Raw genomic sequence first — 15,487 nt, 5'->3', positions numbered from 1 at the left:
TTGTAGCCTACAATTAGGCATTCTTGAGGGATGTAGCTGACTAGTGGTTCTGTTCAGCGACCTATAATTATTCACACAAACATCATGGCTAACCCAGACAACTCTCAGGCCTAGAGGCACTATGAGTACAGTCCTCATGGGAGAGGCTATTTGGAAGCTCTACAAAAGTCCATACTGTCCCTCCTTGGCTACTCATAGAGACACCCCCCCAACTCCACCCCTTGTTCTCCCTCCCCATTGCCAGGCTCATCACAGATCACTTCCCATGGTCAAGTGTGGGCACAATTGTGTGCCTGGGCTAGCCAGTGGACCACACTGTTGGACACACTCTCCAGTATAAAGGAACTATCAATGCAAAGTAACTTATTAAGCCTACAATTTCTCACCCAAGAAAAACTTTGTCACACCCAACAACCCATAAAATCTGCAGTCAACTGTGTGCAGTTGGGATATGGGAGCTGACACAGTCCTCCTGAGACAGCCTTTCTGCCACTGGTTATAGTGGCCTGATTGTTCCCAAGAGGCCAAGAGAACAAAGCTCTCATGCAACCTTCTACTATCTATCCTACAACCTCTCTGGCTGGGAGGGAAAGGCTGATTTAATTAAAAGAAAAAAACCGCCTTAAGCAACAGTTGACTGCAACAAAAATTCATTTCTTAAGTATTTTTAAATGGCAGCTCAAACCCTGATTTTCAATACCTGAAAAGATTCTGCCAGTAGCCAGCCTAGAGCAGCTGTGAAGTACAGGACGGCCCAGACCAAAGAGCAGCAGCAGACACTGAGCACACACTCGTATCTACCCTTACTACACAAGTTTCCTTTGCTGATGCTGGCTCCGAAGGACTTCAGGGTATTGTGGTTGTCTGGCAGGAGAGAAGATATTTTGAAAAGAAAACCTCCTGTGCTATCAAACTAACCTCCCTGACCATCTAGAAGGGCACACAGAAGTGGAGAAAAGAGACATAAATGGCTCCATGACGGGTGGGGCCATGCCTTGTCCATGACTGCTTAACTATGCCTGTCTACTGTCCTCTATTTAAACCTAAACCTCATTTCAGGACCCTAACATGGCCATTGTACCCCTTTGTTTCTCCTTCCAGTGGCCTTTCTCCTTTCTCTGCTTTTGATTATTACTTTAACAGACATGCTGGAGATGGATGGCTAAGCCTTGTTGGGGCTGCAACAGCCCACACTTTGATCCTGAAAACTAGAGTCACAGTACTATTTCCTTTTCAAAAACATGTTCACATGTGGGTTCACCAACAAGCCCAGGAGGTTAGACACAGCAGGGATTTCCTCCATTTCACAAAGGAGGCTGGGGCTCCAGGAGTCAGAGTTTTGCCCAAAGCTTCTCAACTATATACAGAACCAGGTTTAGAACTGCCAAGAACCTCTGCGATCTCAGTTTCTTCCTGCAACAACAACTGATAGTGGCTACCTCACAGGCCACTCTGGAGAGAAGAGCTGATACACAGAAAGCGATGGCATCTGCTTCCTAGGAAGGGCGATGTCGTCACTACACAGCTGGCACTAAGAAACTATCATCACCACTACAACCACCAGAATCCGCTTCCATACCTCGAGTTCGTTACTTTCCTCCTCTCAAGTTTTGCAAAGATGTTCAGGAAGTAGTTTTATCTAACCCTGAGTGACTCTAGGCAAACCCCTGTAATCTGTCTATGAAACAAAGAACTCATTGTGTTCACTGTCTTGTTATTCCACAAAGGTCCCTATGGTAAACACCATACCTACCGCTTTTTCTGGTCTTTGCGTGACTGAGACCATCATTAGCCATCATAGCCCCAACATAGTACATTAACTCTACCTTCAAAAACCATTTCATAGGTACTTACCAAGCCTTGTGTACTATTAGGGAAATGTCTTTTTAAAAATTAAATTATCATTATTATTGTGTGTGTTCATGGCATATGCATACGGGCATGTGTCTCATAAAATGCACGTGGACATCAGAGGACAACTATGTGGAGTTGGTTCTATCTCCCTTCCTGGGGCTCTGGGGATGGAACTGAGGTCAGCAGGACTGCACAGCAAGCTATTTCACTGCTGAGCCTCTCACCAGCCCTGAAGTCTTTGTCATCTAAAGCGTGCGCAGTGAAAGAACAGTCAGGTGCACAGAAGGCAAGAAGAGCACACAGGTACCAGGAAATAACTGATGCAATGCTTTCAAAATGGCTGGGAGAAGGCAATCCTGGAAATTTGTTTTACAAAAGCTGGAGTTTTGTCTGCCACAGAAGGAGGGTGGATGGAACATTCAGAGCTAAGAGTGAATACAGAAAAATACAAGACATCATACCAAGCAGTATAATCAAGGGGCTGTGGGTGTGTTGTGATACAGTAAGAATTAAGAGCTGGATTTCTTCCTGACTTCTGACAGAGCTTTAAGCACCTTGGGAATTTCCTCAAGGATACCTCCAAATGACAGCAGGAGAGGGCAGAGAAGTCCCTTCCAACAGTACCTGCATTTACTATGCTAACGAAGTGTGGCTAGAAACCAATGACCAGAAAGACTAAGGGGGTTGAAGCCTCAATCCCCAATCTATGGGGAAAAAAGAGAGCTGAAGAAGGAGCTGGTCACCAGTACTGATAACAATCTACAACAAACGCTCCACTGAACCCCTGATGGCATAATCCATCACATCTCCATAACAAACTCTCCATAGAACCCCTGGCCTTGGGAATTCAAGAGCTCTGGGTTGGCAAACATATGAGTGCTGGCAGACAACCCAAGGAGAAGTGTGACTTGACTATTCCCTCATGCCCAATATCCTAGCCCTACACAGGTCTTTCAATTGCCTGGTCCTGAATTGTGTCCTTAATAATAAACTGGTAACAAGTACACTTTTTTCTGAGTTCTGTTCTGTGAGCTATTCCAGCAAATTATCAAACTCATGGGAGGGGGCGGGGGAAGCAAGCCCCTAAAACTTTATAGCTAGTTGACCAGAAATATGGGTGGCTTAGTTAGTGAGTGGCGGCAGTCATAAGAGACAAAGCCCTTAAACTGTAGGATTTATGCTAACTCCATCTAGTCAGTGTCAAAACTGAATTAGATTCTAAGACCTCTAGTTGGTGCTGAGAGCTGTAGAGCAGCTGTGGTGTGGGCAGGAGGGAGCACTGTATCTGGTGCCACAAATGCGGTGAGTAGAGAGGGATGGTAGTGGGAACGGAAGAGGTGGGAGACGAGATGAAGGTGGGCCAAACCGGTGAGAACAGGGATGGGCTTTAGATGACAAAACATAAGGACACTTCTGCTTCCGGAATGCTCCAGCAGCCGCAGGCACAGACACCTTCAGCATTGTTCACTACTTGCCCATCTGAGCTCATATTGCCTGGTGGTGGCAAGCAATTGGAAAAACACTCAAGCCTCCCTTCCCTATACTGAGTGGCAATTTCATTTTCTGGGCAAACTCAGTGTACCATCCTGAATTTAATTCCCACCCCACCAAAAGACGAGCTGCTTGTCCCACTCTCATTCTGTCTTCTCCAAGCTCTGTGTGTTAGCGCCAGTGCTTTTACACAAATCCAGCTTCACGTCTTGAGTAAAATATAATTTCATAGGAATGCGATTCTGGAATGATCTCATTGAAAAAGCACATCCAGCAAAGGCCACGAGCAGACTTCAGGCCAGCCATTCACACCCACAGCCAAGAAGTTTGCAGACCCCTTTCCCTTAAATGGAGAATGTGCCTGGGCCCCAAAGCAAAGCACAGCACAGCAGCTGCCCACAGACATCACCCTACCCACCCACTGTCTGTATTCCTATGGACTGAGGCCTGGACCCAGAGAAGTAACTACTTGAACTACCCTGGCACTATACAAGGACAGACTCGAGTCACGATGAAAACAGGCCTCACCACCCAGATGCTCCTTCCACGCCTCAGGAGAGCTCTAGCTCTAAGCCAGTTTAACACCAACTGAAAATATGAGCATTGCCTTGAAAGAGTCCCCATCCCCCACCCCCTTGGCCCCAGATAACAGTTCAGAAGCCTCCCATCAACCACCTGCTTCTGCAACTCCTAGGAGCTCAGCTACCAACTCCACCTGGACCCACTGAGCAGAAGCAGAAAATGACTCTGAAACCAGAAGGCAAAACCAGTTTCAGCCCAGTCCAGCTGAGACAAAATGGACCCTAGGAAAAATTATTATACTCTGATGGACTCTCAAAAATGTTAGCTCAAAAATCACCAAACTGGAAAAAAAAAAGTCCTCACTCCAAATCTGCTCTCTGCCCCCAATAAATTCTAATAAATAGACCAGAAAAAGAGGGAAAAATGTTAATGGCTTACAGGACCTATGGGAACTTTCAGTGCTCTCTTTGCAACTTTTCTATAAATCTGAAACTATTCTAAAATTAAAAGCTTTCTTAAAATAATAGCTTGTTGTCATTTCCTCTACAAGGAATAATGGGAAAAGAGTAGTCTTGGAGTAATTTCAAGTAGTTAATGAAATCTGGGTATAAAATTTCCCCCACTGCTACAGAGCTTTAGAGAAAAGCTAATTTGTCTAAGCTACACTCCTCATCTGCAAGAGTTTGTGTGTGGGTTGGTGTCGGTGCTGCACAGGAAGGCCTTCCCACAGGGAAACACTTCTCTAGTGGGCAGCAGCAGTTTTCAGTGGATCAGCCTTCACTCTGACTTCCTGAGGCCAGCATGCGGAGACCTCATCTCCACTCCTTGGCCCTACCAATCTTTAAGCCTATGTCTTCTTGGCATGACTCTTTAAGCCCAAAGCTTTAATACACAGTGTTAAAAGTTTTCTGCAGCAAGTTCCAACTGGAAAAGCACACCTATGCTGACGGCCTTTCCTCACCCACTAGGATCCAATGTCACTGTAATTAACAATCATATCCCCAAGGCTGGCAGGAAACAACCACAGGGGCAGTCAAAAGTTAACAGAGCTATCCGTCTGGTAGGGTTAGCACTTCTCAGATGGCTGTGGGGTGGACAGGGGAGGTGTGCTCTCAGAGTTCCACAGAGATCCTTCACTTGTGGTAGCACCACTACTACTAACCACCAGCCCATATCCCTGTCTGCACCTTGCTCCTGGTATGCTGGCCCCACATGAAGCTAGGCTGATGGGCACAGCAAGTTCCTCAAAACGTAGAAAGTTCTCCCAGATAGGATTCTAGGGCTGGACACAAAGCTCCCCAAGCCCTAGAGGCAGACTCAAGTTTCTACTGCTTCTAGCTCTATGGTGGGGTTCTCCACTCCTTCCCTAGGGAGACCAAGGAGCATGCTGAACATGGGAACCTCTTTCTGGTCTCATAAGCAAATGGCTGGGGGCCAAGAAAAGGCTCAGGTGAAGAAAAGTACATGTTCTGGTGTTAAGTGATCTCCTGGAAAATCACTCATAAGGATGTCAGATACTTTAAAATCTCACCCAAGGCAAAGGAGAACTGCAATCTCACCCAGAAAATTTAGTGTCCAAATAAGGGAGTACTACACCAGTTAGCTTGTTCCAAGTGTGAAAGGCCCTGCGAGAGAAGCAGTTCCCAGGCTTGGGATTCCACTAACAGGTTGTAACCCCTCCAAGAGCTAATGGGCACATTCTAGTGGCTAATAACTCTGACCTTCCAGATGGCTGGGCTGGGGACACACCCCAGCTGAGGCCCAAGGACATTAGTTTCTGGCAGGCTTAAGAAAAAAAAAATGTTCAGCACAAGCCAGATAACAGACCCAGACTTCAAGGACAAGTTTGGGAAGCAGAGCCTAAGATGTCCTTGGAGCCATTTCTTACAATACAAGACAGTATTATTAATTTTTTATCTTCAAACTATATTTTTTTATTATTTTTCTCTTACATATCAATCCCAGTTCCCCCTCCCTCCTCTCCTTCCACTCCCCTAACAGTCCCCCCACTCCACCCCCTTCCAATCCTCAGAGAGGGTAAGGCCTCCCCTGGTAAGTGAACTAAGTCAGTCCCATTACCTCCCTGAGGTAGGAGCAAGGTATCTCTCCACACAGAATGGGCTATGCGGAGTCAGTTTATGCATTAAGGTTAGATCCTGGTCCCACTGCCATTGGCCCCACAAACTGCCCAAGCCATACTATTGTCACCTGCATTCAGGGGACCTAGTTTGATCCTATCCAGGTTCCCCCCTTATCTGTTCAGAGTCAGTGAGCTCCCACTAGCTTGGGTTATCTGATTCTGTGGGTTTCCCCATCAGGGTCTTGACCCCTTTGTTCATATATCGCTCCTCCCCACTTCGTTTGTACTCCAGGAGCTCAGCGCAGTGGTCAGTTGGGGATCTCTGCATCTGCTTCCATCTGTTTCTGCATGAGGGTTCTAGTTTCTCTGGGGTTGTGGACTGTAGGCTGGTTAGCCTTTGCTTTATGGCAAGACTGTATTATTTTATCACTATTTCTCTTTACCCCTCAGTCTCCAGTCCTCTCTAGTCATAAATTGTAGTTACCATTTTGTCATTCAGGGCTGATAACTGTCCATCACCAGTATCAACACTAACAGAGACCAGTGAATGAAATCTTAAAGAAAGGAAAAGGGAGAGGAAAGAAGCCACCATCTGGCCTCAGATCACCAGCATCTAGCTTGCAGGAGTCTCAGCCGGAGCAAAGCATATCCAGCTGTATTAAGTACTTCATCTTTGAAACCTGTCATCCAAATCTTTCTTGCTCCACAGCCCTGGAAGGTTTCCCACACAGTCAGCCCTATGATAGGCACTGTCAAGGCTGTAGAGAGGCACAGTGTACACAGTACCTTCAGAGATTCATCTGTGCATTTTCAGTCCCTGTCCACTTCAGCCCTTCCCCCGTCCCTCAGTTCTGACTCCATGCGCCTCTGTGCCTGTGAGTCTGTGTTTTATTTACACGACCCACTTCTGTTGTTAGCAACAGAAACAAAGTACTTTAAGGCAAAAAAGGCAAGTCTGCCAATTGGCTTGCTGCTTCTCACCCTGCTTCCAGCTCAGGAAAGGAGATGGTGGAGGATCCTTCCAGCCACAATCAATCGTTTGACCCTTTAGCTCCCATGTCCTAGGGAGCCAGGAGACATGGTTAACTCGAAGTTGGTTACTGTTCCTTAGGTCCCTCCTCTTCCCTGGAGCCCACACTGATACCTCATCCCCCTAACCTGCCTGAATGTGGAATGCTGTTTTAAGCGCTAAAAGGCAGGAAACCACTCTCTCCCTTGTCCTCACCACTTGGATAGTCACAAAAACTAAGTAAAAATAAGTCCCTGAGCTGGGGAGATGGCTTAGTGAGTAAAGTGTCTGCCATACAAGTCTGAAAACTTGAGTTCAGATCCTCAGATCTTATATAAAAGCTGAATGCAGGAGCATACCCCTATAATCCTAGTATAGCCCTATAAGTAGATGGGAGGTAGAAACAGGAGAATCACTGAAAGCAATGTATCAGAGAAATCCTGTCTCAAACTAGGTACACAAGGGTTTTTAAAATGATGTAAGGAACTGAGAGAGACATCAAAAAATACAGTTTTGTCCTTATGCATCAACACAACTAAATATTGTGACAAGCAAACAAACCTATCCATTCTACCTGTCCCTGACAAACAAGGATGACCAGACAAGAAAATGACCTATGCCCTAGGAGGAAGCCACTTGCCTGCCTTGTTGTTTTCATCTTCTGGAATAATACCAACTCCTCTCAGCTAGGGCCTCTCCCCAGTCACTATAAACTTACCGATTTATTTGTAACATGACGGGCTTCATTAAGGAAGTGCCCAGGGCTGGGGTTATCTAGAGATGGTCAGTTATGTCCTGATCAGAATGCCACACAGATAAAGCCAAGAGCAATCTCTGCCTGACATTTAGAAATCTTTAAAACCAACCAGGTAGAGAGGTAAAGAACGCAAGAGACTTGCTCACCTGATCTCTCTGCAGTGTTAGAAGGTGGACAAAAAGCACCTACAAGATACCAGGGCTCCCAAGGCTGTAATAAAGATTTAACAAGCCAGGTGTTAGTGGCACATGCTTTAATTCCAGCACTCGGGAGGCAGAGGCAGAACCATGAGGCCAACCTGGTCTGCATAAAGAGTTCTAGGACAGCCAGGGCTGTTATACAGAGAAACCCTGTCTCAAAAAACAAACAAATAAATAAGAGCTATTCAGAATAATGCTTTAATACAAGTAAAAATATATGTTACTAGATTCTAACTTGATAGCAGGAAACCAACCTGTTTTATCTGGTTTCTGAAGTACATGGCTCTACATTTAGTCGGAAATGCAGAACACAGAATATAGAATACAGAACTCAGGGTCTTGAATTATAGCACAATTCTTAACAAAATTCTCCTACAAAGTGTACTGTGGGGGATGCGGATGACAATGCCCCTGGTATGTCGAGTCCCATTTTTCTATCAGTTAAGTCACCAGAAGATGCCTATTAGCTTAGCTCCTTATACAGTGACTTTTGACAAGTTACAATTTTATACAATACATTTGAATTTTATTGACAGTTTGCACTAGAGAACAATAGGAAACTAATACTGCATAAGCATCATAAGAAAACCGCTATAGTTATATAACTGTATAACTGACTTCTTAGTTAATACAAAAAATAAAATTACTCAACAGGTAAAAGTGCTTACTGACAACCCAGAATGCACAATGGATGAAGAAAAGCTCTCCTGACCTCCCCATATGTACCATGTCACATGCACACTCACATACTCTCTCACACACACCAATACTAAACAAAATAAAAATCAAAAAAGAATTACATCTAATATATCATTCAGTATTACCTTGGCTATCCGTGTAAGTTTCATTATAATATGAAACTTAAGGAAAAGAAAAACCTTGATCTGCCCTGAGACTGGGGCACAGACAGACCTTCAAGGACTTGCCGTCAGAGAGGAAGGCTGCTCGCAGCCTCAGACCTGAGCAAGACTAGGATACTGCACACGCTTCTTTGGTGCCAATTACCTGTTACTTTCTTATTAACGAGGTTAAGGTTTCTTTTACCAATCATCTTGTATACAGAGCATTGTTCCCATGAATTAATTATGCTAATTCGTTTAACACTCTGAAATGATACAATGAGGTATGTGTTATCAAGCAAAAAATAAAAAAACAAACAAACAAAAAAGCAAAGCTCAAAGTATAGTTAGTAAAAGCAGAAGTCAGAACTCAAACTGGATCTAATTTCAAAATCCCCCTTCTGGATACTATCCCATCAAAAGTACAGTGGGTGTTGCTTTTACTGTGTCTCCTATAGCCAGCCACTTCAATTCCTCTTTTGAAAGGATGAACTATAAATCCAAGGAAATAAGGTATGTAAAAATGTTTCATATGCTGTATTCAGATATAAATAATGGCTACTAACCCTCTTGGAAAAGAAGAACATTGCAGAGCTAATGTACTACTTTACACGTGTGTGCATATGCACATGTACATGCATGCACATACATAAACATTAGGAGGAGATGAGCTCCAAACACAGCTTAACTTGTCTCCCAGCATTAAAACTCACAAAGTCGTGTAAGAGATGTCAGTCACTCTTAAACAGATGTGTTTGACGCTCAGTGAGTAATCCTCCCCAGGCACAGACTCCTATTTCCTTCACCACTGAAGGAGATGCTGGTTCAGCTAGGGGGACTTTTCTTCCAGCTCCCTTTTCACCAATCTTCATCAGTAATGACCATTCTCAAAGCATTCTTTCAAGAGATGCTATCTTTTGTTTCATTTTGTTTCTTTTATGGTGTTGAGGGTTGAAGTAAAGGTCTTGTACATGCTAGGGGTTGATCTACTTCTGAGCTACAACATCCCTAGCATCAAAAGACACTCTTTGAAAGAACAAACTGCCACTTTCAAGTTTTCATGGCTGAGCTAATGACATAAATTCTGACTCTGAATCAAAGTTCTCCCAAAGTCTGAAGCTACAGTATGTGCCTTTACTGGACACTTGATGGTTACTACTCTAGCAGTGAATACTGGCCTCTCCGGTCTCTCTCAGCAGGGCCAATACCTGTTACAGTCTTGGGTCCTGGCTTCTCACAGCACTTCTCATCCTGTTCTTCACCCTGAAACACTCCAGGCTGAAGCTTCCCTTCCCTTCTCCCAGCTCTTCTGGTTCCTACACAACCTCAGCCATTTTGGTTATGCAGTCTCTTGGTCTATTGTCCTCCTGGTCTCCTGGCTCACCTCTGGCCTCATAGCCCCCTTCTCTTCTCTCTTCCTCTCTTTCTTTCACCCGTTTCCCTCTCTTCTCAGGGTCCAGTTCAGTCTGGACCCTTCCAGATGCCTCTGGCTGTTTTCTCCTTCATAGCTACAATAAACCTCAATCATAGACGGGGCAATCATATCCTCATTTTCTTCATTCATTTTATTTTAATTAATTTAATTTTCATTTTAATAGAGACAAAGCGAAAAATCAGGTAAGTACAGAAAAGAAGTCATTCTCTCTAGTCCTGAGCTTGGGGGTTTCCCAGAAGTTCAAGAGGCAAGTGTTACAACAGCAGGAAAATGCTGGGAGCTGTCTCGTTCAGTGCAGTTCTCCTGCCCACCATCAAAATCCAGTAAGCAGAATATACAGCACAGAAAAAACTCTTCCAAAGATGGGCAAAGATGACAAACCCCAATAACATGTACCTGGGCTACTTCTGCAAAGGAATCCCTGGGGGTGAGGGGGCCAAGCATGAGCAGTGGACTTGCTGCCAATGGCCCTGACCTAGTGATTAAGTATCACCACTAAGGGGATCCTGTTCCTCCTACATAGCCCAGTTCTTCTCCTTTTTATTAATTTTTCATCTTTTTTTGCTTTCCCAACACTAACCAGAAGAAAGCAACATTTTGGGGCAAGATTAACAATATTTGAATTTTTCTCACTTTGTCTTCTCTTGCTCACTCAATGGGACTTCAAATTCCTAACCACATCACACACCATCCCCTGCCCTAAAACACTCCAGGTTACCTACATCTCAGTTCCTGGCAACCTTAACACCTATTACTGTTTGAAACCCTGGTCTATATTACATACAACAGTCAACCCTTGGACCTTAGCACTCAAGACTATACATCTCAAAGTCTTTCAGAGAGTTCTTCTGAAATGTTCCCAGTTAAAAAAGTACAATGCCTAAGATTTGCCTCAAAAATCTGGTAATGGAGGGGTAAACAGGCAGAGGAACAAAGCCAGCTTGTCTGTGTGTGGACAGTAGTTGATGCTGAATGGTGGTTGTAGGGCTGCTCATCTTCAACTCTACTTCTGGGTATGCTTGACATTTCCCACAATACAAAGTTTAAAACATAAAACCATTTAAGTCAAAGGTTAAAGACGAGCAGTGCCAAAGTTCACCCAGAGGTGACCTTCACAAAATGAAAACTATAATTTTACAGTGGCGATATCTACTTTAAGCAGTAACCAAATTTAACGGCAGTATCTAGAGTTATATGTCTATGATTCTCGGCACTTATAAAGGAGTCCCCACCGAATGCCTAGCTGAGTCTAATTTACAATCTAATTTACAACTCACAGAAAATACATAGGAGAGACAACCACCCAAACAATGCTCCAAAGAAACAACTAGATTAATTACCAACTAATTCCTGTCAGAAAACAAAAAGGAATGTCTAAACTGAACTCCATCCCCTCTACACCCTTAAAAAAACACAGAGAGACACAAAACCTGCTTTCCCACAAAGTCCTGCATGCGTCTACAAATGAGCTCACTCATGTTCAAGCTCACCAGCAAGTCCTGCCTACTCTGCTACTCTAGGACTCCTCCTCCGTTCCCTGCCTCACTTTACCTGTGACTTTACCAGTTTACTGCAACAACGAAAACCAACCCAGACTTAAACAGACTCTTCAGGCCTACTCTACGCCCTTCTTCCTTTGCACATCACTCTATCTCCACACTCCACTTTCCAAACTGTGGGGGAACGGTTGACATCTGACATGGCACCCCACTCAGTACAGCACTCACTGGCAGGAATCTCAGTGCAGTAAGGCACACACTTCTCAGTTCTTCCAAATTTTCTCAGTAGACTAAGAAGAAAGTTTCTATTCACTGTGTCCCCTTCAAACACCTGACCTGCCCTCCACTCTTACATGTGTATACGTGGTATGTACATGTGTGTGTGAGTGCATGTGTAAGAAGATGTACTTGTTTGTACACATGCATGTATAGGTTGATAGTCTTCCATATCACTCTCCACTTTACTCACCAAGGCAGGGTTTCTAAACTGAACTCACAGACTGCTGTTTGATCTAACCTGGCTAGCCAGCCAGCTCTGAGAATCCTATCTCTGCCTTCCAAGTGTTAGAATTACAGGCAAGCCCCATACCAACACACGTGGTTTTTAAATGGGCTCTGGGGATCCAAATTCCAGTTCTCACACTTGCATGGCAAATGTTTTATACACTGCAATTTCCCTGGTGTTCTGACCATCTCTTAATGAGAGAGGAATTTCAGAGACCACAGTATTTGGCTAAAATTTCATTTTGTTTTGTTCTGTTGAGACAGGGTTTCGCTGTAGTTTTAGAGTCTGTCCTGGAACTAGCTCTTGTAGACCAGGCTGGCCTCGAACTCACAGAGATCCGCCTGCCTCTGCCTCCTGAGTGCTGGGATTAAAGGCATGTACCACCACCGCCAGGCTTGGCTAAAATTTCAAAACTATTCTTTTTGTTTCACTGTACGTACTTAAGAAGTCACCTTCCATGTATGTCAAATAATACTGATTCTTCACTTTAAGAAACAGGTAGCATTGTGTTTTATTTTTTCAAATAAATTTAAGTATTTAGAAATGGAAAGTAAGGTGATTTAAATATTGGATAAGAAATACCCCAAGTATTAAGAGGCATTGTTGATACTAAAAAGATGGTAGACAATGAATTAATCCTGGGGGAAACTGCTTAGTCCTTTCTCTTATGGCCATGGTAATCTCAAAGCAAATCTCTTCTTTGTCACTTTATTGAGGAACAAAGTGTGGCCCATGAGGTGGTATTCCCAAGGCGCTCGCTCTCTCTCTCTCTCTCTCTCTCTCTCTCTCTCTCTCTCTCTCTATCTATCTATCTATATATATATATATAGTGATAAAGGCTAGGGAAGACAAAGGCCATGCAACATCTTTAGGTCTCTCTAAGGCAGATCCTGGGTCACCTCTTAAGAACTGTAGTTACCCTGTGGAAGGAAGCAGAAGGTATATACAGCATGGAGTAATAGCAAGGATGGGAACAAGAAAACTCTCAAGAACAAGCAAGCAAACTGAGGACCCCAACTTCTCCTGCTTTCCAGTCCACCAGCACACAGGTGAGTGAGCGAGCCTTCAGATGACATCCCCTTAGCCTTCATGTAACTAAACTACATAAGACATCAAGCAAGAGGCCCAGAATTATGAGAGATAACTGATGTTTAGTTACTATATTTCAGGGTACAGGTTAGTAGGTAGATCTTCAGAACCTACCTGGAGTCCCATTTTGACCTCCCTCACTCCCCTATTAAGTACAGCAAATTGCACCATTCCTGTCCTTCTTCTTTAGAAAGATATCCCTGTAGTCACTACCATCCAAACCCTATAAGCAAAGTATTTAGTGCAAATCCTTGCAATGGATAAGGTAAGAGACCCCACTGCAGGATGCTGGCCTTTTCTGTTTCACCCAGTAAGTTAAGTTCCTTTAGAGTGCAGTCGTATGTGTGTAGTTGGCCCTGCAGAGGCCTGATGTATGTTGATTTGAATACTTTCCACTTCTTCTTCCCTACTTAGCCCATTTCCACTAACATTTCTGCCTAAGCTCCTAGCTGACAGAGCAGAAACCATGCCAGCTCATTCCTGTTCTCCTCAAATCTCTCAAACCCTAATGGCTAGTTTTAAGGTTTTATTTACACTCTGACCCTTGAAGGAGGTGTTCTTTCCTAGGACCACTAGGATCAGCACCCTAGGCTGACCCTGCACTAAAAGCTGCCTTTAAAGTACAGTTAGGATGTAGTTGGGCAGTGGTGGCACACACCTTTAATTACAGCACTCGGGAGGCAGAGGCAGAAGGATCTCAAGGCCAGTCAGGTCTACACAGCAAGTTCCAGGACAACCAATATTATACAGAGAAACCCTGTATATGGGAGGTGCAGCTAAGGTGAGTCTGTTTAGTATCTGGGACACAAGTGAATTCTCAATAAACAGCATTCTTTCTTCTCTGACCTCAAAATCTTCCTTTGCGCTGTCATGGTGTGAGAGTGTGTGAAAGAGAAAGTATGGGTGTTGCTTCACAAAGGCCATTCACCTTTTTTAATCTCTTATTGTCTCACTGGCCTGGAGTCCACTAGTGCCTGCATTTGGATTACAAGCACCTGCAATCACGCCCAGTGTTTTACAGGTGACAAAACTGAACAAGCTTGAACTAGCTTTTCTTTTCTCTTTGAGTCAAATCAGGCTGGCCTTGAACTTGTTGTCCTCCCTGACTCTACTTCTGCCTCCCAAGTGTTAGTTAGGAGTATATGCTTGGGCCACAACACCTGGTTTTTTATTAGTCCCTGAAGAAGACATCTGATCATGTTTTGCTGCTCCTATGCAAAAGCCACACCATTTCTGGATCCTAATGTTTCCTGGTAGTTTGGCCCACTTAACTCTGCTACTATGTCACTAGAGTCAATGCCCACCTATGGGCCACCTCAGCCAGAATAAGAAAACCACATCTGACTTAAAGGAGCAGCTTTGTGTCACAATATCTAGGTCTCCGGCATTCCTACAGTTGTATCTAGGGATTCACTCTGAAGTTTTTCCAAGGGGCAGATGCGATTATCCGCAAACACACAGAAAGGATATGACACTACAATATCCAGGATGACAGAAAATAAACAGACTTCTGAATTGGGGAGACTTGTGTATAAATGTCAATCTGCCACCTTCACTAACTGTATTGGAAGTGTTTGTTTCTTTGTAAGTGTTGCAAAAAATTTTTTTTAATTAATTTATTTATTTTACATTCCGGTCAGAGTTTTGCAAAAATGTTTATAATGGCTATGGTACATCATAAATAGGAGACATACTATAAGAACTTGAATGTGGGGACTTCAACTCACTAAAAAAGAAGTAAAATGAAATTTACAAATTTTATGTAAAGAATCAATTTAACAAGAGAAAGGAGGAAAAAAATACCATCAACACATTTGACCCAGACCTGATATATGTGTGTAAATTCTTAACAAATCTACAAGGAATCAACTAGAAAAGTGAATTCTCCAAAGAATAAAAGCAATTGTCAGTTAACATAAAAAGTGGTCAGTCCTACTAGTAATGACAAAAACCTAAATAAAACATTAGAAAGTCCCTTTTCAGAGGTCAGAGAGATGGCTCAGCTGCCACATTCTCCAGTGCTTTCTCGACTCCACTGGCATTTCATTTACATGCACATACAAACACATACACATATAAAATCATTTTTAAAAGAGAAATTCTTTTTCGCCTATCAGATTGGCAAAGATTAAAAACTTGCTAATACCATATTGACAAAAGTAGGTAGAAACAGGTGCTTTCCAATACTACTCATGAGAATTAAGCTG

General features: G+C 43.6%; 1 protein-coding gene across 7 annotated transcripts in view; it reads right to left on the bottom strand.

The window, feature by feature from the left end:
- Positions 1-15,487, bottom strand: part of Dennd2b (DENN domain containing 2B) — a 190,146-nt gene that overhangs the window by 67,961 nt on the left and 106,698 nt on the right. The window lies entirely within an intron of this gene.

Source organism: Myodes glareolus, chromosome 7 (genome assembly GCF_982192425.1).
Source record: "Myodes glareolus chromosome 7, mMyoGla1.1, whole genome shotgun sequence".
Lineage (NCBI taxonomy): Eukaryota > Metazoa > Chordata > Mammalia > Rodentia > Cricetidae > Myodes > Myodes glareolus.
Note: the sequence above shows the minus strand (reverse complement) of the source record. Positions and strands in the feature narration are given on the sequence as shown.